The sequence below is a fragment of the Callorhinus ursinus genome, unplaced genomic scaffold (assembly GCF_003265705.2).
Source record: "Callorhinus ursinus isolate GAN/ISIS: 27379988/994484 unplaced genomic scaffold, GSC_fseal_2.0 scaffold51, whole genome shotgun sequence".
Classification (NCBI taxonomy): domain Eukaryota; kingdom Metazoa; phylum Chordata; class Mammalia; order Carnivora; family Otariidae; genus Callorhinus; species Callorhinus ursinus.
In genome coordinates, this window is record NW_027397113.1 from 1,472,532 (window position 1) to 1,494,835 (window position 22,304).

Below are 22,304 nucleotides of genomic sequence, written 5' to 3' on the forward strand. Positions count from 1 at the left end.
CGGCTGCGTTCGGGATAATCGCGCAGAGCGAACGGGGCTTTACAAAATTAAAGGACTTTCTGGTCCCAGGGCTAGCTCCGGGAAGGGGGGCGGCGAGCCACGCAGCCCGGGGCGGGGCGGCGGGCGGAGGCGGCCCCGGGCGCCCGCCGTCTCCCGGGGTTGCCACAACAGACCCCGCGCGCCGTGTCCGAGTCGCCGCCGGGGCCCGAGCGGCCGGGGCAGGTGCGGAGGGGCGGCGGACCTCGGCGCGGGAGAGGTCCGGGGCGGGCCGCGCACGCGGGTCCCGGGCCGCACGCGCCCTCCGGCGGCGAGACGACCCCTCCCCCACCCCCTCCGGCCCCAGCCGCCCGCGCGGGGCGGAGGGGAGGGACCGCCGAGCGCCCCCGCAAGGAGCCCGGCGCCCGGGCCGCAGCGCTAGGCGGGGCCGCGGCGCTCCCACCCTCCCCCCGACACCTGAGCGGCCGCGGCTCCAGCGACTCCGGCGCTCGGGCCGGGCTGGGCGCGGCGCCGCTCGGGTCCCCGCGGCGGAGCCAGGTGCGCGCGGCCGTCGGCCCTCCCCGGGGGCTCTCACCCCGCCCGACTCCCGGGCGGCCGCGGAAGCAAGGTAAGGCGGCGGCGGGGGCCACGGGGAGCTGCGGGCGCGGGGCGGGAGGTGGCCCCCGGGCGCCCGACCCTGCTCACCGGCTGCATTTTGGGTGCGTCTGGCTTACAGGAACACCAACTACCGGGTGAACGCAGTACTGAACCCATTGGAGCGGGGGAGGGGGGTTGAGAAAAGCGTTCCGAGCGTCCGGTCGGGGGTCGCTTCTCTGTAAAGACACCGTCCTCTCCCCCCCCCCCCGGCTTCCTTGGGAGTAGGGGCAGGTTTAAAACGCTTTGGAAGAGGCGTGGGCGCAGAGCGCAGGAGTACCTTTTTTGTCCCCTGGTGCACGAACCCCCTCACCCCCAGCGCGCCCCGCGCCTCCCGCTGGGGCAACACAGACCTACCTCCACCGCCTGCCCGGGGTCTGGTTGCCCTCGGTCGCCACCCGCCGGCCTGGGGACTTGGGTCCGTAGGCTTGGCGGAGGAGCGGGCTCGGGGCCGCCAGGGGGCGCGCGGGGGGCGGGGACCCAAGCCGCGGTCGCAGGGTCCCCAGAGACCCTGCAGCGGTCACCCAGCCCCGAGCCAGCTCACAGAGCCCCGATCCAGGTGCGCGCGCTGGAGCAGCGGGCTCCGGGAGGCCGGAGCCGGCGCACCTGGCGCAGGCCCGGGGGGTCGCGGGTCGGGCCCTCCGGTCCCGGGGTCGCGCAGTGCCGGCTCCTGGTGCCCAGCCTCTGCCCGCTGCGCGCCCCGGCCGGGGTTGGTGTGTATGTGGGGGGGACCGGGCTGGTGCAGGTCCGCCGCCGCCGCCACCCGTGAATTATGCAGGAGGCTGGCACCGGTGCGCTCGAGTTGCTCAAGTTTCCCTGGCAACTTTCGCCCGGGCATCCGTCCTCCCGGCGGCCGGGCAGCTCCGCCCGCGCAGCCCGCGGCCCGGGCGCCTCCGAAGGGCTGCGGGGGAGCGGGGCGCGCCAGGAGACACGGACCGCTCACTCGCCACCGGAGCTGGGGCCTCTGGATTGCGCAAGCAGGTGCGACCCCCGTGGAAGACCTCGCCCGGGATCGGAGGGTGTGGGGATCGGGGTGGCCCTCGACGCCGCCCGGGTTCGGAGGGTGCGGCTCCGCAGTTGACAGACCTCGCCCTTAGGTTCGGAGGGCGCGGGGGCCGGGGTGGACCTCCCCGTCCGTGTTCGGAGAGCGTAGGGGCCGGGGTGGACCTCGCCGCCCGAGTTCTGAGGGTGCGGCCCCTCGGTGGACCTGGTCGCGCGGGTTCCACGGCTCCGCGCGGGATTCGAGGGCGGGCACGCAGGCGAGGTTTGTGTTTCCATGGGGCTGGGGGCGTCCAAAGGGGGCGAGGCCGGTGCTCTTGGCCATGGAGTTCGTGGAGGAGCCTTTAAAGCGACCCTGGGCGGCTGGAAGGATGGCGCTTGGGCCGCTTAGGTCGCGGTACTTGGGGGTCTGGTGGGCCGGCAGCTGTGGGCACGGTCCTGGGAGTCCTCAGAGGCCTTCCAGAAATGAAGTGGTTTCCACCTGGAAATTGGAGGTAGTAAATTGGATGGGTTTCGTGACCTCTTTTTTGTTCGAAACTCAAGTTCGAATTAATGAGGTCAGTTCTCTAATTAAATCAAGCTCCCAAGAATTAGGTAATTTCGGAAGCCCTCCGTTGCCGGCGGCACTTTGATCTCTACCTGGGACTTGCCCCTCGACCCTGCCGCTGGCGCCACCGGGAGTGGCTCTCACCCCAGGATTCAGCCTCGATCCAGGTGCCCTGCTGTGACATGAGAGTCATGGAGTACCTGCTGGATCTGGGGGTTTTGGCATGTCCAGAAAAAACCCCGGGGGGCGACTGCATTTGAGACCCCAGTTGTCGCACTGCTGGGGGCGGTAACAAGGCTGCCCTGGCCTGGAGAGTCGTGCCCACTGGGGGTTCCATGGTCATGGAGGGGGTGAAGTCGAGATGGCCTTGCTAGGGGCTGTTAATGAGCGGTAGGTGGAGTTTTGCCCCCCCAGGTGCTGGTATCCTTAAGGAGGCCAGAGGGAGACCCTTGTCTGAATAGGAATTAGTCTGTCCTACAGTGGCTGGGCGTTAGTCTGCAGGGGAAGCCGGTGCCCTCACCCTGCTGAGGAATTTCTGGTTTTCCAAGGAGGAATTGGGTGAAAAGGCAGGGGCTCCTTTGGGCGGGTAAGGAAGGAGCTGCGACTGTTCAAGTATCAACGGGAGTGCTTGATGAATAAGGTGATTTTGCCTAAGAAGGCAGCTCCCGGTGGGCATTGTTGACAGTGCTGGGCTGCTTTGAACAAATCCGATCGCGCTTGGGGATGGGGGCGGGGGATTCTCCCGCCTACCCTTGGCCAGTGTAATTTGCTTGAGAAAGCCTTATTCGTATTCAGCAGAGTTTCCTAGGGGCTGTCGTTAAGTTCTTGAGCTAGTTCTTGGGCCTCTGTGCAGCCCCCTCCCCCCAGCTGATTTGTAGGGGTCGCCTTCTGCAGGTGACTTGATCCGGGCCCCCAGAGGGCCCTATTCTGGAGGGAGCCCTGGCCATCCAGGGTCAAGGGTCAGATGTGAGGCATGCCACCAGCAGGGAGATAAAGCAGTCCTCAGATAGCATCACAATTTATTCCATCCGTGGTGGGGGAGCAAGGTGGAAGAAAAAGCTGGAAACTAAGAAAAACATGCAAGAGTTGACTGATATGCGGGAAAACCCTAGGAAAGATGGATTTTTGTAGAAAAGTGATTATTTTACTGGCGTTATTTGAGACTATGTCTGAGTCCTATAGAGTTCTGGTGTCCTTGTCATCTCGGGTGAGTAATGGGGGCTTTCCAAAATGGGGCCCAGTTTTGGGAGTTGAGTTGCTAAGGAGGCCAAGATCTGCCTCCTACTCCATAGGAAGCCTGGGGGTAAAGCCCCCATCTGCGTCCTTAGCCCCTTGACCCGTGAACTCTCATTTCTCAGGAACTCCGGGCTCCTGCTGTGTAAACTGCAGGCCCAGCCCCGCCGGAGACTGGCCTAGCTGAGAAACCCTCCCTGGGGAGCCCGCGGCAGGGAGGGGTGTGGCCGGGAAAGCCCGGAGGAAATGTTCGGTTGCAGCCTCCCCTGGAGCCTCCAGTTGTCCTGAGGCCCCGGGCCGGGGGGTGGGGACATTTATGATCTTCCTTCCTCAAAGTCATCTCCACAAACCTACTGAATTCTCTGCTTTCACCAAGGAGGTGGGGAGGAAAGTGCCCCAAACAAAAGCCAGTTTTAAAAAAAATCTTTGGAGTCCCCAGCCCTTCACCCATGTGCAGGGCTTAGAGCTTGGAGCCCCAAGCTGCGTGACTCTTGTGGGGCCTGCCCTTCTCTGGGGGTCTGACGTGATCTAGGGTATATCAGATTTTCTCTGCCTATTGCTCAGAGGACCTGCCCTGAGCACCAGGCTGGGAGGTGGCCACAGGGGCTGCCCCACCCCCACCCCGGGAGCTTCCAGGCGGGCAGGGGAAGGGAAGGGGTGGGTCAGTTCGTGCACAGTGGGACAGGGGTTGTGATAGAGGTGACCTTTGGGTTATGTAGGGCACAGAGAGGGTCCCCAGCCCGGTCTGGGAGAGGAGGGGGATGGGGTATATAGAAGCACCTGTAGGAGGTCTGGGCCACACAGCTAGGGAGTGGGGCAGCTGGGACTGCAAAGCAGCCTGGGAGAGCGAGCCCAGCCCAAGCTTGGTCTCCTGTGCTCGCCACACACACGTGGTGAGCAAGCAGCTGACCCAGCAGGAAAATTCATCTGGTTAGACAATTACTCTTGTAACTGCTTTCGGGAAAGAGCTACGGTCAGCGAATGAAAACCAGAGTTTCTGATCAGACTTCTTGATGTGATAGGCCCTTTTTTTTTTTCCCTTTGGAAGCAGATTCAAGGAATGTTTTGGAGTGACTGTCATTGTCTCGAGTGGGCATCCCGAGGTCAGTCTTTGGGGGATGAGTTAGCATCTGGCATGAGGCTTCCTACCCCCTCAACGGGTTTCCAGTCTTAATGGGGGAAGGGGAAGGTGAGCCCAGTACTGGGGCAGATCGGAGAGCCTGCCCAGAGCTCAGGGTCGGAACCCTGGGTGTGCAGCCGAGGCCCGTGTGTCTCTCTGGGAGACAAGCCCATCAAAGCCTGCGGGGCTGCTAGGAGTTTGCGTTCAGCTGCAGTGGAGAGCAGGGCTCCCGGTGACTGGCTGCTAGATGTCAGGGCAGGGAAGCGGTGGGGCCTGCGCCCAGTGTCCCGCCGGGACAGTATTGGAAAATTGTCCTTGTGGGGCTTGTCAAGGACTCTCAGGGTGGCTCGGTGAGGGGTGTGTGCATTGAATTAGGCCATGAGCGCCTGATGTGAAAACTGCAGATTTCAAACGCTGGGCCGCAGGGGCTGGGGGCTCCTGGCCATTCCCCTGGAAATTCCCGTTGCGGCCCCGAGAGGCAGGACTGGAGCCCCTGGAGGGTCTGCACCCTCAGGAGTCCTGGGAGCACACTCTGAGCAGTGCTCAAGGTTTTGGCGGGCAGGATGGTCAGCAAGTTGAGCTGGTCGCGGAGGAGACTCACCGGGAGGCATCCATTAGGTGGATAATCATTGCAGACCTGCAGAGGCTGCCCCTAGCAGGGCAAGTTTCTTCAAAGAGAGATTTTTTTTTTTTTTTGCCTTTTTGGCCTCTCAGCTCCCTAAAAGCATTGTTTTTATAAACTCTGTGTCCCCTTTGGTGTTTCCTGCACCATTCTGTGCCCCAAAGCTGACCGGATCTCGCCCTGGACGCCTTCATGCCCACCCCTGATTCTGGCCGTACCCGTCGAACGAGGCTTCTCATGCGTTTTTAAGTCAACATCTAAAATTATTCTTCATAGGTTTAAATATTTGCAGAAGATGGAGAGCCTCGTCTGGGAGGCAAATATTGGCACTTTAAAAGTAACCGTCGGCCAACTTGAGCTGTGTCCTCTGCTGTCGAAAGCACCAGGGACGGTGGCAGCTTCCCTTCCTTGACAAACAGGTGGAGTCTGGGGACTGTTCATCGTTCCTTTGCCTTCTTGAGGGTCTACTGTGACTCCCCCCAAAGAGCGTCATCCTAACGGGATAGACTTTCATGCTGCTCGGTCTTTTATTCTTCCATCTAGCATGTTTCTCTGCAAGGAAGAGGTACATAAATTGACTTTAAAAAACTTTTCCTGTGACCTCGAGTCCCTAAGTATCCGAAAAAATCAGGTGTGCATCGAGAAAGCAGTAAGCTCGAACACTGTCACCGTTCTCCTGGGAACGGACGTCTCAGCCAGTGGGCGGTGGGTGTTTTTGGTGTTTTCGTTAAAGACTTGGTTGAACTACCTTCCTGTGTTTGGTATCGGGAGCCCTTCCCTCATTGTCTCCGCTAGGGTTTGGAGGGGCCTGAAGGTGGGAGGGGCTGCTGGGGAAGCAGGACCCTGAGGCCTTTGTACACCAAGCAGCGCCTGGAGACTGGTTCTCTTCAGACTGACCCCTTGTGAAGGGTCCACACTCCTCTTCGAAGCCCCCCGGGGGGGGGGGAGAGAAATGGGCCAGATTCTGCTCCACCCTCAGGGTTCCTGCAGGTGAGTCGCAAGCTGGGGATGCTGTGCACACCTAGGTGTCAGTAGTGACAGATGATGCCACCTGAATGCTCCGTAGGAGCCAAGTCCTGCAGACTGGGTGTTCTGCTCCAAAGTGTCTCTACTTGGGGTTCTGGCCCCTCCCTCCCTGGGTTGAGAAATTCCAAAACCGCACCCAGATTACCGGGCGGGGGGGGGGGGAGGGGCAGGGAGCCTAGGCGGAGGTCCAGGTGCTTTCCGGGGACGCTTACAAAAGGGCAGGATGCAGCCACCAGGTGGGCCCCGGAGGGCCTGGGCCCAGGGAGAGGGTCACACATCCTGAGCAGAGCTGAGGGCCAGCCTGCGACCCCGGGGAGCAGGAATGCCCTGTGGGGCAGCGGGGCCCGTCTGCTGTCTCGCACCCCTAAGAACACAGAGCATGCCACCCCCCAATCTTTCTCCTTCCTGACTTCCATGGGTTCTGTGCTCCCGCTGTCTTGCGCAGGGGGCCTGGCCAGTTGGAGGCATTTGTCCCTTGCTTCCAGCAGGGCCCCAGGCAGACTGGGCCCCAGGAAGGGACCTGGGTCTCTGGGTCCTGAAGGGGCTCCGGATGTGGAGTCACCCCCGGGGGGGTTGTTTGTTGAAAAGATTGTCTTGGCTGGAAGGCATCACCGGTGCAGAACCAGCCAGCCCTGGTGGCTCCAGACTTTTCCCTCCTGCGTGCACGGGTCGGCTCCATGACGCCACAAGCCGGTCAGCTGGCCTCTTCTTTCTTGGCCTCACTCAGGTTTTCAGACCTGGGCCAGCCCGCAGGGACGTCGGTGGGGTTCTCAGCCGAGGGACTGGCAGGGGCTTCTGGGTTGAGTCTGGCAGGATTCCTGCTGGATGGATGCTCTTCTGTCTCCTTCCATCTGCCTGTGTCTTTGGGTGGCGGGAGATGGACACCCACTTGGACCAGGTTAAGGGGGTATATTGTGGGGACACCAGGGTCAGTCCTGGACCTTCTGCCTCTTTGTCAGTGGGCCATCTCAGTGACTATATCGTGAAAATATTGGTAAATAGTGAGTGTATGGGGCACCTTGGTCCCTGCTGTCCAGATGCAGATACCGTCCTCCTCATGGCCCTGAGAAATGGGTACTCAGGATGTGGCCCCCGCACTCCAGGGAGGTGCCCAAGGCAGGGGGCATTTACCTGACGGCTGAAGGTCACGCGGCCGAGCCAGGACCCTGCACTGGGCAGCTGCTTGCTCTGCCATGCAGAATTGCACCTGTACCTGCCCTCCCCCACGGGGGGTGCACAGGGGTCCTCAAACTTTTGGTCTGAGGACCCCTTTACCCTCTTTAGGGACCCCAGAGAGCTTTTTGTTCATGTGCATTGTATCTTCGGGTATGTATCCTTAAAACTTGAAAAGAAAAGTAAAAATACTTAAATAGTAATGCCTTTAAAAACGACAGTAATAAACCCATTCATGTTAATGTCAAGAACATTCTTATGAAAAACAGCTATTCTCCAGAGCAAGAAGAACTTTGGTGAGAAGCATGGCATGATTTATATTTTTGCAAAGCCCCTTTAGAGTCTGGTTTAGCAGAAGATGGCTGGATTCTTGTGTCTGCCTTGCTTTGCACTCAGCCTGTTGCCATAGTCCATCCCATGTGTGCAGCTTCTGGAAAACCCCCCAACACACTTGGGAGGGGTGTGAGCGGAAAGATGCCTTAGTATTTCTTGAGGACGATTTGACTTCACAGAGGCCTGAAAGGGCTTCGGGGCTCCCCGGGCCACACATTGAGGACCCCTGGAAGAGGCCTGGGACCAGCCGCTTGGACAGGGTGTGGGTTTGAAAGCTGGCTTCGCCGCGTGGATGTTTCCAGCAACACCTGTCCCTTTTCTTGTTGTTTAGGATGCATCTGTGAAGTTTAGTTGGTGGCTGCAGGGGGTCATTGGGGGGTCCCCGGCCCCAAGGGACAGGCCTGCGGATGCAGAGTTTAGGGTGGTGGGATCCACGTTCAGGGGAGGCAGGCAGCTGGCTCGGTCCACTGCTGGGGTCTGATAGGGGCAGGGCCCTTTGCTATTAAAGGTGTAACTTACTGTAGAAGGTGTCTGAGGTCACCAAAAGCTCAGCTCCGCGGAGATGACAGCTGGGGACCCAGGCGGTTCCTTTGCTGACACTGGTCAGGCCAGGAGGCTGTTTCAGCTTTTGAAAATGAGATTAGGGGCGCCTGGGTGGCTCCGTCATTAAGCGTCTGCCTTCGGCTCAGGTCATGATCCCAGGATCCTGGGATCAAGCCCCACATCGGGCTCCCTGCTCAGCCTGCTTCTCCCTCTCCCACTCCCCCTGCTCGTGCTTTCTCTCTCTCTGTCAAAAAATAAATAAAATCTTTAAAGAAAAATGAGATTAAGCCCTCTGCAGGCAGGGGTCCCACTGCTGTCTGCGTCCATCCTGCCCCCACTCCTCTCAAGCTTGGAGAGATGTTTGTCAATGAAGTGGGCGTTTGTCACCGAGTGCGGAACAGAGCGCCTACCTGTGTTTACATTCTGTTCCCGCTTTGCCCCCGTCCCTTCTGTCCACAGTAAGGCTCTGACAGTCGGGAGTTCCCTGCCCGTCTTTATGCCATTCGCGGAGGCAGAACTGGGGACTGGGCCCTGGGGTTAAGGGTGGTTTAAGTTCTGGTTCTGGTTTTTGGTTTGTTCCAGATTAAACCCTAAGATGCTTTGTTGCTGAATGGTCCTTGGCCAGGCCAGGATGTCAGGGGCCTCATACCTTCTTTGCAAACTTCAGTAGCTTCTTTACACTGTAAATAACAGGTAGACCTTTTCAGCTGAACTTGTAATGGTGTCCGAACATATCTCGACAGGTGTCTCCTGCTCATCCGCTCACAGAGGGGATGGAGGTGGGAGGCCCTAGGAGGAGACTGTCCCTCAGTATGGCTGATTATTAGTGTTCTGGGGCATTGGTTCTTTTTTTTTTTTTTTTTTAAAGATTTTATTTATTTATTTTAGAGAGAGAGAATGAGAGAGAGAGCATGAGAGCAGGGAGGGTCAGAGGGAGAAGCAGACTCCCCGCTGAGCAGGGAGCCCGATGCGGGACTCGATCCCGGGACTCCAGGATCATGACCTGAGCTGAAAGCAGTTGCATAACCAGCTGAGCCACCCAGGTGCCCCGGGGCATTGGTTCCTGAGTAGTATGAATGCACAAGGCCCCCAGAGCAAGGGTTGACACACCCGTGGCGCTGCCCAGCCCCCCCCCAGCCCTAGGGAGACTCGAGGTTCCCCAGGCTTCGGCTGAAGGGGGATGCCTTCTCCAGGGGAGAGGACGTGTTGCTAACCCTCCAGTAGACCTCTTTACTGCTGCCTCTGGGAAGGGGACCCAGGGCTGGTAGGAGGCACTGGAGGGTAGGAGACCCCACGCAGGTGTGGACAGGTGTCCTCACCTTGGTTCTCTCTCATGCATCTAGACCGAAATTCATGGTTTCATGTGTTGGTTTGCATGTGTGTTCCCCACCTCCCTCCACTGTAAGAAAGTCCAGGAGGGTGGGCCCCTTGTCTGTCCTGTGTGTCGGTATGTCCTAGGGCCTGAGGTAGTGCCTGGCATGCACTGCTGATGGATGCCTCCATGCCAGGCACTGTTCTCGACTTGTTTAAAAAAGTAAAGTATTGGGGAGCTTGGGTGGCTCAGTTGGTTAAGGATCTGACTCTTGATTTTGGTTCAGGTCATGATCTCAGGGTCCTGAGATCAAGTCCCGTGTTGGGCTCCGTGCTCAGCATAGAGTCTGCTTGAGCTTCTCTCCTTTTCCCTCTGCCCCTCTCCTTGCTCTCTCTCTCTGTAATAAATAAATAAAATCTTAAATAGTATTTTTATCAAGATATAATTTATATGTCTTACAGATCACCCATGTAAAGTATACAATTCAATGGTCTTTAATCTATTTATAGAGTTGTGCAACCATGATCATCACTCTCACTTCTAGAACATTTTCGTCATCCACCCCTCTTCCAAATCTCAAACCTATTTGTCTTCGCTCCCCGTTTCCTGCATACATTCCTCGACCCTGGCAACAACCACTCACCTCCTTTCTGGCTCTGTGGATTTGCCCAATCTGGACATCTCATAGATGTGAAATCCTGTGGTGTGTGGTCTTTTGTGACTGCTTCATTCACTCGGCATACTGTTTTCAAGGTTCATCTGTGATCTGTGTTCTAACACATATTAGCACCCTGTTCCCTTTTCACAGCCGAATAATACTCTGTTGTATGGATCCATCACATTGTATTCATCCCTACGGCAGTGGATGGACATATTGGTTATTTCCACGTTTTGGCTTTTTCGAATCAGCATATGAGTTTTCATGTGGGCACGTGTGTTCATCGATCTTGGGTGTTTACCCAGACAGAACTGGGAGTGCTGGGTCACGTGGTGACCTGATGTTTTACCTTCTGAGGACCTGACAGGCTGTTTCCCACAGCGGGTGGACCACTCTGCGTTCTGGGGTTCTCCTCCGCACACCTCCTCACCAGTTCGTGCTATTTGTCTTCTTGAGTGTAGTAATCCTGGAGGGTGTGAGGTGGCATCTTCCTGTTTGTTTAATTTGTATTTCTTCTGTGATGAAGAATCTGAGCACCTTCTCATGTGCTTGTTGGCCATTTGTATACCTTGCTTGGTGAAATGTCTTTTCAGATCTTTTGCTCATTTTTAATTGTTTTTTGGAGGGCTCCTTTTATTATTTAGTTATAATAATTCTTTAGGTATAAGCTTCTTCTCAGATATGCAATTTGATGATAATTTGTCCCATTCTTTGGGTTGCCTTTTTTGTTTTGTTTGTAGTGTTGTAGAAGGTATGAAAATTTTACATTTTGACGGAGACCATCTGTTTTTTATTTTGTTACTTATTCTTTCTAGTGTCACATCTAAGAAGGATTTGCCTAACCTGAGGTCCTGACAATTTATGCTTCTGTTTTCTTCTAAGAGTTTTATGCTGTTAACTCTTAAATATTTAGGTGTATGATCCATTTGCATTGTTTTTTAAAAGATTATTTGAGAGAGAGACAGAGAGGGTGAGAGAGAGAACGTAAGTGGGGTGAGGGGCAGCGGGAGAGGGAGAAGCAGACTGCCTGCTGAGCAGGGAGCCTGACATGGGGCTTGATCCCAGGACCCTGAGATCATGACCTGAGCCGAAGGCAGACACTTAACTGACTGAGCCACCCAGGCGCCCCTGTATGATCCATTTTGAATTAATTTTTTATATGGTGTGAGGAAGGGGTCCAACTTCATTCTTTTGCCTATGGATGTCCAGTTGCCCCATCACCATTTGTTGAAAAGATGTTACTTTCCAATTGAATTGGCTGGGCATTCTGGTTGAAAATCAGTTGGCTATAAAAACATGGCGTCATTTCTAGACTTTCAAGTCTCTTCCTTTAATCTATGTTCATTCATTTTTTTTTTAAGATTTTATTTATTTATTTGACAGAGAGAGACACAGCGAGAGAGGGAACACAAGCAGGGGGAGTGGGAGAGGGAGAGGCAGGCTTCCTGCAGAGCAGGGAGCCTGATGTGGGGCTCGATCCCAGGACCCTGGGATCATGACCTGAGCTGAAGGCAGACACTTAATGACTGAGCTACCCAGGCGCCCCAATCTATGTTCATTCTTATGCCAGCGCCACATTGTGGCGCTTACTGTTGCTTTGTAGTGGAGTTTTAAAATCAGGAAGGGTGAGTATTCCAACCTAGTTTTTTTTCTTTTCTCAACATACTTTGGCTATTCTGGATCCCTTTAATTTTTATATGAATTTTAGGATCAGCTTATCAGCTTCTGCAAAGAAGCCAGCTGGGATTTGGTAGGGATTGTGTTGAGTCTGTAGCTCATTTTGGTAAGTATTGCCATCTTAACAATCTGAGGTCCTCTGGCCCATGAGCATAAGATGCTTTTCCACTTATTAGGTCTTTTTATTTCTTTCAGAAATGTTTTCTGGTTTTCAGATGATAAATTTTCCACTTTTTTTTGGTTAGATTTATGCCTAAAACTTTAATTCTTTTTAGTAATATTGTAAATGAACTTAGTTTCTTAATTTCATTTTCAAATAGTTCATTCTTAGTGTGTAGAGATATAGTTCATTTTTTGTATATTGATCATATATTCTATGATCTTGCTGATCATGTTTGTTCTAATTTTTCAGTGGATTCTTTAGGATTTTCTACATACAAGATTATGTCATCTACAAATAGCAAAAATTTTATTTCTTTCTCTGCAACCTGGATGCTTTTATTTCATTGCCTTGTTTACTTGCCCTGCCTGGAACCTCCAGCACAATGTTGAGTAGAAGTGGCAAGAAAGGACATCAGTGTCTTGCTCCTGGTCTGAGGGGGAAATGTCTAGTCTTTCAACGTTGCCTATAATGGCAGCTGTGGGTGTCTTGTAGATGCCGATGATCAGGTTGGGGAAAGTCCCTTGTGTTGTTAGTTTGTTGAGCATTTTATCATGAGGCAGTGCTGGATTTTGCCAAGTGCTTTTTCTACATCTGTTGAGATGCTCAACTCCCTTTTGCCCTTTATTCTGTGAATATGGGGCATTGCATTAATTGATTTTTGGATGTCATACCAACTTTTCATTCTTGGGATCAATCCCACTTGGGCTTTAAGCACATTTACATTGTTGTGCAACATCCCTTCCATCTGTTTCCAGAACTTTCCGTCTTCCCAAACTGAAACTCTGTCCCATTGAACACTAACTCCCTTCCCCCAGCCTCGGCACCCACCGTCCTGCTCTCTGTCTCTGTGAGTTTGACTCCTCTAGGGACCTGGAATCCTGCAATGTTTGGCCTTTTGTGTCTGGCTTATTTTGCATTGGAATCCTGCAATATTTGTCCTTTTGTGTCTGACTTATTTCGCCCAGCATCGTGTTCTCCAGGTCCATCTGTGTTGTGGCAGGTGTCAGAATGCCCTTCCTTTTTTAAGGCTGAGTAATACTCCATTGTGTGGACAGACTGTGTCTTGTTTATCCGTTTCTCTGTGGACAGACACACGGGTGCTTTTGCCTTTTGGCTCTTGTGAATATCGTTGCTGTGAACACGGGTGTGCAAGTTCCTGTTCAAGTTCCTGCTTTCAAAAAGCATGTTTTACTCAGGGAAATACAAATCAAAACCACAGTGAGATACCACCTCACACCGGTCAGAATGGCTTAAATGAACCAGTTGGGAAATGACAGACGTTGGCGGGGATGTGGAGAAAGGGGAACCCTCTTACGTCGTTGGTGGGAATGCAAGCTGGTGCAGCCACTCCGGAAAACAGTATGGAGGTTCAAAAAGTTGCAAATAGAGCTACCTTATAACCTAGCAATTGCCTACTGGGTATTTACCCCAAAGATACAAATGTAGTGATCCGAAGGGGCACCTGCACCCCAATGTTCATAGCAGCAATGCCCGCAATAGCCAAACTATGGAAAGAGTCCAGATGTCCATTGACAGATGAGTGGATAAAGAAGATGTGGGATATATCTGCAATGGAATATTATGCAGCCATCAAAAAAGGAAATCTTGCCATTTGCAACGATGTGGATGGAACTAGAGGGTATTATGCTAAGCGAAATAAGTCAATCAGAGAAAGATAATTATCATATGATCTCTTCTGTGAAATTCAAGAGACAAAACAGAGGATCATAGGGGAAGGGAGGGAAAAATAAAACAAGACGAAATCAGAGAGAGAGACACAAACTGTAAACGGTTCTTAATCTCAGGAAACAAACTGAGGGCTGCTGGAGGGGAGGTGGGTGGGAGATGGGGTAACTGGGTGATGGGCATTAAGGAGGGCACGTGATGTGATGAGCACTGGGTGTGACATGCAACCGATGAATCACTGAACTCTATCTCTGAAACTAGTAACACACCGTATGTCAATTCATTGAATTTAAATAAATAAAAATTTTTAAAAAGCACGTTTTAAAGCAAAGACCAATGCAAGGCCCACCTGGCTCTTGGGATTCCAAAGCTGAGACTGTGCTGCCCACTTGCCTCACCCAGCAGAAAGAGGCCCACCTTTCTTCTCAGGTCTGGGGACAAAGAAGGGGTGACCCCATATGTTGGAGAAATTGTGGTGTATGACTCCTCTCCTTGCCAGTGTTCCCATTCCCCCAGGAGGACACGCGCTGCTTCTTGGGAACCTGGTGTCTCACCTGTGTGGGTTCAGCCCAGGTTTAGGGCGGGACCGGGGATGGTGCTGTGTCAGAGGGAGAAGGAGAGAATGTCTTCTGCAGATTGTAGCTCATTAACTAGTCGGGTGCTTTCTGATTGATTGCCTCATGACCTGAAACGTGGGCTGGTTGAGCAATGTGCTGTTTACCCATCTGATGAGCCGCCAATGTTGGGGCGTGTTTGCTGGTCCGGTGGGACTTGGGGTGGCCGTGCGGGGCGGGGGCAGGCGGGCAAGGGCACGCCTGTTCCCTGGAAGCTTTGTCTCGGTGGCATTGTGATTAATAGCTACTTAGAAAACTCTCCTGTGTCCTCACGTAGCTCTAGTTTGTGCATTTTTGCCGCCGCGTGGTATTTCGTGGAATGCCGAACCCAGTGACTCTGAGGCTGTTTTCTGTTTCTCTTTCAGCTTATGCTGCAGGGAACGTCCTCGTCCAGGGCAGCTCTTCCCAGGGTCTGCAGCCTGGGGGGCAGGGGTGCCGCTTTCACGGATATCCCCCGGATTGCTCTCCGGGGGGCTGTGCCAAGCTGTAGCCCCACCCTTGTGGTGTGAGAGCTTGCTGCCTTCTGCTTGGCCAGACCTGATGGGCGGGACTGGACATTCTGTCCCTTTGCATTTCCTTGGATCCACTGGGTATCTGCCAGCTCATGGGCCACTCAGCTTTCCGGTCCTGAATTTCCCGAATTCCATTTTCTTTACCTTGGGTCGTTTGTCTGTTTTTTGCTGACTTGAATATCAAAGAATATACACTCTTTGTATATTCTGGATCCACCTTCCATCTTGTTTGGCTTGTGTTTTCACTTAGCTTGCGGCGTATAGGCTGCGGTGTGGAGAGGCCTCACACTTGGATGTGGTCTGAGTCCCATCTTCCTGTGTGCATTCTCTCCTCCGGGTCATCCACCTCCTGTGATCTCTTCTACCATCGCCATGTTTTGCTTTTCATTTGTTTTTCTTGTTTTGATCCCATCTGTCTCTTTCCCCACAGAGTGATCTGCCCCAGCCCCTGATGGCGTTGTCCACCGTCCCTAGCCGGCTCTAGGGTGCATACTGTGTGGTCACAGTTGCTTTCAAAGCAGCTTTTTTTTTTTTTTTTTTTAAGATTTTATTTATTTGCCAGAGAGGGAGAGAGAGAAAGAGAGATAGCAAGCAAGAGAGAGCATGAGCAGGCGGGGAGAGGGAGAAGCAAGCTTCCCGCTGAGCAGGGAGCCCGGTGCGGGGCTCGATCCCAGGACCCTGGGATCATGACCTGAGCCAAAGGCAGACGCTTAACGACTGAGCCACCCAGGTGCCCCCAAAGCAGCTTTGATCCTTGGCTGTATTATCTCCATTAGAACTCACAGCCACATTGCAAAGTACTCATTTTGTGGTCGAGAGAAGGGCCCAGCTGCGGGGATTGGTCGGCCACGCTTGGCACGAGGTCCTGGCCAGCGTGCGGCAGAGCGGACCTGACTCGGGCCCCCGACCTGGTGCTCAGCCCGTGCGGGGTGGTGCCTTGTCTTCAGCGTCTGGGACACACGTGTCCCCTGCTGAGGGGACCCAGGCCAGCCCCCAGCAGTCCCATCTCTAATTGTGCCACGGAGTATGGCAGCCACCAGCCTCATGTGGCCACCAAGTACTTGCAACGTGGCTAGTGCCACATGTTGAAATAATATTTTGCATGTATTGGGTGAAACAAAATATATTATGAATATTGATTTCAACTGTTTCTTTTTCTTTGATTTTCTTTGATTTTATTTTATTTTTAAAGATTTTATTTATTTATTTGACAGAGAGAGACACAGCAAGAGAGGGAACACAAACAGGGGGAGTGAGAGAGGGAGAAGCAGGCTTCCCAGGGAACAGGGAGCCCGACGTGGAGCTCGATCCCAGGACCCTGGGATCATGACCTGAGCCGAAGGCAGACGCTTAACGACTGAGCCACCCAGGCGCCCCTTTTTCTTTGATTTTAGAAACGTGGCCACCCTTTAAAATGACATTTGGTGCTCGAGTTACATGGTTGTTGGACAGTAGTGGTTTGTAGCGTTCCTTAATGGGGGTGAAATCATCTTCCTTGTTTCTTGTCCCCTGCCCCCCCCCCCCCCAGGCCCTCCCACCTTTTCCCCCTCACGCCCCGTCTTGTTCTCAGATAGAGCCCCCTTTCCTGTAGGTGAGCTTCCTGTGATTTAGCGGCCAGGAGTCTTCACTGGGGCTGAGGAGGGGGAGGTGTGAGGCCCTCCATCCCTGCAGCCTCTACTCCAGGATGGGACTCAACGCCCCTCCTGGCCCCAAGAGGGCAGGGGGTTGGGAGTGTTGGTGTCCAGAGGCTCGGGAGGCTGGAAATGCTGGGCCTCGGGAAGGCCAAGAGTCCTGGCCGGGGTCCTAGTGGGTCTCATGGTGGGCCCCAGGCCCCTGGGGCCCAGCGGCTTGCCCCTGCCCCTGGCCCGAGACTCTCCGCCTAGACAAAGCAAGTGAAAGAGTTTCGGGGTTTACTCTCCTAAAGAATTAGGTTCTTACTTGAAGTCTGGGAATAGTATTTAACACTCATTGCTGGCTCTAGACGTTCAGACAGCTTTCTGCCCCGTGCTGGGGTGCCCATGCTGGGGTGTCCTCGCTGCCCCGAGACTGTTGGGGTTACGTGGCCACCTGAAATCTGCAGGACTCCCCGGGCCCAGCTGCGCGGTCAGTGGCCCAGGGAGGGCTTAGTGCTTTGCCTGGAGAAAGGAAATGCCTCAGAGCTAATGGACCATCTGTCCGGATACGTGATGGCCCACATTTTAAGACAAAAATGATTTCTTTACAAGGCTTACTTGCTTAATTACATCATAATAAATAAAGTCTTATTAAGTATTTCTATGAACAGCGCCGTCACATAGCATAAACCATATCTTTGTAGTGGCTTGACTAAACATTTTTATTTTTTGCTGTGCATTATGTCCCCAGGACTCATTTATCATATACGTGGAAGTTTGTACCTCTGGACCCCCTTCCCCCACTTTGCCCACCACCCACCCCCTGCTCCTGGCAACTGTCAGTCTGCTGTCTGTGTCAATGAGTTAAGTTTGGTTTTTTATTTAGATCCCACAGGTGAGTGAGATCATACGGTATTTGTCTTTCTCTGTCTGGCTTTCTCTGTCCCTCCCTGCTGGCCCTGGGGCCCCCTGAGCTCTGTCACCCGTGTGCGCTGGTAGAGGTGACAGGTGGCAGTCTCTCTGTCACAGGGAGGGCCCCGTGGGGGTTCCCAGTGGGGCAGACTTTCCATCGTCCATCCCCCTGGAGCTCCGAACGGTGGGCTGGGGGGTGGTAGACTGTGTGGGCCTTCTCCGCCCTCACGTGGATTTTCCGGACATGGATGTGCTTTTTTCAGTCTAGATTTTAACCGGCCATCTTTTGCTGAAGCTGGAGAAGAGGGGGCCTAGGAGGAGAGGGGATATTCATTAAGTTAGTAATTCGATAGAGAGTCCTTTCTAGGAAGCCTGCAGTATGGTGGGGTAGGGCCTCTGCTGTTGGACTAACCTGGGTGAAATCCACTTTGCCACATGCTGCCTGTGCGTCACCGGTGACTGTGGTGTTGCTTGATCCTTAACTGCTGTGATCCCCCCGTTTCCTGATCTGGAGAATAGAGACAGCAACTCCCACCGAGTAAGTAACGATTAAATCGAGGGCTGTGTCAGCTAACTAACCTTTGCTGCATAACCAACCCCTGTAAACCTTGGGGTAAAACTGTATTTCAGGACCTGATGGTAAATACTTGACACTTGCATGCCATTCATTCTCTCTACAACTTTGCTGTTGTAGCGAAAAAGCAGTCAAAGGCAATGTGTAAATGAATGTACACATCTGTGCTCCAATAAAACTTTTATTTACAAAAACAAGCTGAGGGCTGGGTTTGGCCCACAAGCAGTGGGCCCCTGATTTATTTATCTCATGAGTGTGCGAGTTGATCATTTGAGCAGGGCTCAGCTGGACCATTCTTGGGATCTGCTGAGTCCACCTGTGTTCAGGTGGTGGGCAGGCCTCACTCCGTGTCTGGGGGTCGACTGGCTGTTGATCTGTCTCATCACCTGGCAGCCTAGCCCGGCTCGGTCTCCCGTTGGTCTCGGGGTTCCCAGGGGCAGCGGGAGAGAGCCAGCTGCTGAGTCCTCCTCCTGCATCGCATTTCTGTTGTGCTTTGCTCTTCCGATCTGGCCAAAGTTAGCAGAATGACCCAAGTCCCCGGGTCCTTGGGAGAGGACTCTGCTGGATGGAAGGTCCAGGGAGGAGGAGCGGATTAGCCGAGAGGGAACCCTGGGGCGGGTTTGTTAGCCTGTTTGTGCTGTCCCTCCCAGCTGCTCCATTATTCTTGTCCTCGGATCACAGAAGGCTCACGCACACCCCGCAGAGCTGCCAGGTTGGGTTTCGGGCTTTGGTCACGGTGCAGGCGCGATTAATATTTTAACATGGCTCCTGAATAATTGTACACGGTAACCGTGAGTAAGCCGACGTGACCTGCCCTATCGTGTGGTGACTGAGCACAGGAGGCACAGGAGATTTAAGAGCATTCTGTGGATGTGGTGGGGGCCCCGCCGTGCATGTGTGCCCCCCCGGCCCACGGCCACCTTCCTGCCCCATCGTGCTTTTCGGATTTCCCTTGGAGGGAGGCGAGGAGGCAGGGCAGGAAGAGGCAGAAGGGGCATTCAGGGGACCTCGCTCAGGTCCTGTCTGTGACCCCAGGCCTCGGTTTCCTTATCAGGGGAGGAGGCAATCAGATAAAGCCACATTTTTGCCCGCTGGGTTTCGGCCCCATGTAGACTATAGGGAGGTGGTGTCCGTCCGCACCCTGGCGATCCGCCGCGGGTGGTGTGAAGTCACCTTCGGAGGCCAGCTGGGGTGGAGGCTGAAGGTGGGAGATTTCCTCCTCCGTCCTCACCCTGGAAACGTGGGCACGCGCCCGCCCGCTGTCCGCAAAGCCGCGTCCCCTCCCCCGGGCCCCGGCAGCCACCGGTCGGCTTTCCGCCTGTGGGGCTGTGCCTGTTCTGGACATTCGTGTCCGCGGCTTGTGTGACATGAGATCGTTTGTCCGGCTTCTCCGGCGGCAGCAGGTTGGCGAGCCTCACCTGCCGCAGCGTGCGCCCGGGCCCCCTTCCTTTTTAGGGCCGCGTCCCTTCGCGTTGCACTGCTGGCCCGCACCTTGTGGCCCATTCATCTGTTGACGGACCTTTGGTTGCTTCGGCCTCGTGGCTGCCGTGGTCGCGCCGCTGTGAGCCTGCAGACACAGGCTTTTGTTTTAACACCTGGCTTTCACATGGGGACCCTCAGACTCCCCGCTCCAGAAGGAGGTGCCGTGTGTGGCTCTCCCAGCTGCTTTTTGAGACACCAGGAGGGCGTTGACATTTCCCTGTTTTGTGGGGGCTCCGTGTGGGGCCCTGGGCTCCCTCATCTAACCCCACCACTCCTGGGATGGCATCGTTATTTGTTGCCATATTCTAGAATCAGCGGGAGCACGGGCAGCCGGCGGGCTGTGCAATCAGGCAGATCGACTCCGGAAACCGTGACCCTACTGTGCCTTCTAGAAGAGGCCCCCAGGGCTGGGCCAGGCTGGGTCTGTCCGGGGTGCACGGCCGGTGTCGGCTTCCTGGGGCCTGGGCTGGCCCCCGGCTCCCACCCCTGGCCCGGGACGTGGGGGCTGCTCGCTCCTTTGGAACGCTGCACAGTTATGCTCTCCATCTCCCTGGAAATGATGAGCACTTCTAAAAATAAAGGCAGACGGCAGAAGGCTAACATTTTTAAATAGTTCAACAGTAATTTACTTATTCTCTGTGGGGCCCAGGGAGGATCATCGGAAATGGATGCTTTTAAAATTTCCTAGCACCCGGTCAGTGCTTCCATGTTTCTGGCAATGTATTGGGATGTATTTCGTAGACCATACAATTCCCACTTTAAGTGTCCGACGCAGTGTTCCTTTTATATTCACAGGGTTGTGCAGCCATCACCACGATCAATTTTGGAACATTATCACCCTCCCCAAACAAACCCCGTGCCCATTAGCCGCTGCTCCCCATTCGCATGCCTCTCGTCCCCCCGCCCTTGTAGCACGGGGTCATTTCTGACTCACTGCTGGTTTTGCCGGACAGCATGTGCTCACGCATGCTGCCGCATGTGCCCAAGCTTCCTGCCTTCTCGCGGCTGAGCGGCGTTCCGGTGCGTGCCTGGACCACACTTTACGGATCCATTCATCAGTTGGTGGACATTTGTGCTACTTCCACTTTTTGCTTATTATAAATAGCGCCGCGGTGAACACTGGTGTGGACGTGTGGTTTTGGTTGGGTTTAGGCATAGCCCGGGAGTGGAATTTCGTGTCCTGGGTCACACGGTAACTCTCTTTAACTGCTTTTTGTTTTGTTTTCCACGTGTGCTTTTAAAAATAATAAACCTTTTCCATGTTAAATCATTGCAGTTGTGAGAAATAACACAGAGATAGTTAATCCCCCATAACCCCCTGTACCTTTTACCCAGTTTATCCCCAGCAGCAAAATCCTGCACAACCGCATTGCCTTCTTATGACCAGGGCGCTGGCAACGATGCGGCAGAGATACAAGTATTTCCATCAGCACCGGGAGCATCCCTTGTGCTGCTCTTTCTTAGCCACAGACTGCCCCCTGCCCCCTGCCCCCAGCTCCCCACCCAGGAGGGCCGCTGATCTGCTCTGCATCTCTGTCATTTTGTCATTGCGACAGTTGTGCAAAGTGGAATCCCACAGCACACAGGATTGGCTTTCGGGATTGGTTTTCGGGATTGGCTTTCCTCCCCGGGCGTAGCTGCAGAGGTTGCTGTGTATGTCCACGTGCCTCCGTGGGACGTACGCATCAGCGTGTGTAACTGCTCAGCCTTTGAGGGGCATCTGGGTTATTGGCAGTTTCTGGCTGTTGTGAATAAAACTGCTGCAAACGTTAGTGTGTAAGGTTTTTGGTTGAACACACACCCTCATTTCTCTAGGACAAATGCCCTGAGTGCAAACTCTCTGGGTCATATGATTGTTGCACGGTTAGAGTCTTAAGAAATTGACATATTTTCCCCGAAAGCTTGCATTGTTCAACATCCGCACCAGCAGTCCAGTTTCTGCATTCTCACACCAGCGTTTGATGTTAGGTTAGCCATTTGGACAGGTGCGTAGTGACGTCTTGCTGCTTCGACGCACATTCTGCTAGTGGTGACGGGGTTGAGCGTCTTTCCCTTGGCAATCCGCCGTCTGGCTGTCATCCTTCGTGAAGTGTCTCTTCCCGTCTTCTATTCATGCTTTAACTGAGCTGTTAAGTTTTGGGAGTTCTTTTCACTATAGCCTCTAGCCCTTTGTTAGCTACGTGGTTTGCGGGCATTTTCTCCTGGTCTGTGATTTGTATTTTCAGCCTTGTAACAAGTCTTTCAGGGACAAGAGACTTGTCCAGTTTATCCATTTTTTCTGTGTGTGGCTTGTGCTTCTGACATCCAGTCTGAGAACTGGTTGCCTCGTCCTAGACCCCGAAGATTTTCCTCCTATGAGAAAATGTTGTTTTTCTGAAATTTTGATAGTACACATTTTACACTTATGTCTCTGATCCATTTTGGGTTATGGTCATTATTTTACCTATTGGTGTCCAGTTGCTTCACCACTATTTGTGCAAAGGTTGTCCTTCCTCCACTGAATTGCTTCTAGACCTTTGTCCAGAATCAGTTGGGCTGTTTGTGCATCTGTTTCTGGGCTCTCCGTTGAGGTCTGTTGATCTGCGTGCCCATCCCTGCACCAGGACCACATAGCCTGATCACTGTCACTGCATAGTAAGTCTTGAAATTAGGCAGACGACTCCTCTCACTTTATTCCTTTTCAAGTCTGTTTTAGTTATTCTCATTCCTTTGCCTTTCCATATGTTTTAGAATAATACTGCCTATATCTACAAAAAACTTGCTGAGTTTTTGTTTGAAATGCATTCTACCTGTTTGTCGATTTGGGAAGAGTGACATCTTGACTATGTTGAGTTATCCAATCCATGAATGTGGTATGTCTCTTCTTTAGATCTTC

The 22,304-nt window shown here is 53.8% G+C and overlaps 1 protein-coding gene across 2 annotated transcripts in view; it reads left to right on the forward strand.

Moving 5' to 3' along the window:
- Nucleotides 1-223: 223 nt before the first annotated feature.
- SHANK2 (SH3 and multiple ankyrin repeat domains 2) overlaps nt 224-22,304 on the forward strand; it is a 509,587-nt gene continuing 487,506 nt past the window's right edge. For both annotated transcript variants that reach the window (XM_025878755.2, XM_073883345.1), the window contains exon 1: nt 224-604. The gene's annotated coding sequence lies outside the window, so the exon portion shown is untranslated. The remainder of the gene's footprint in view (nt 605-22,304) is intronic.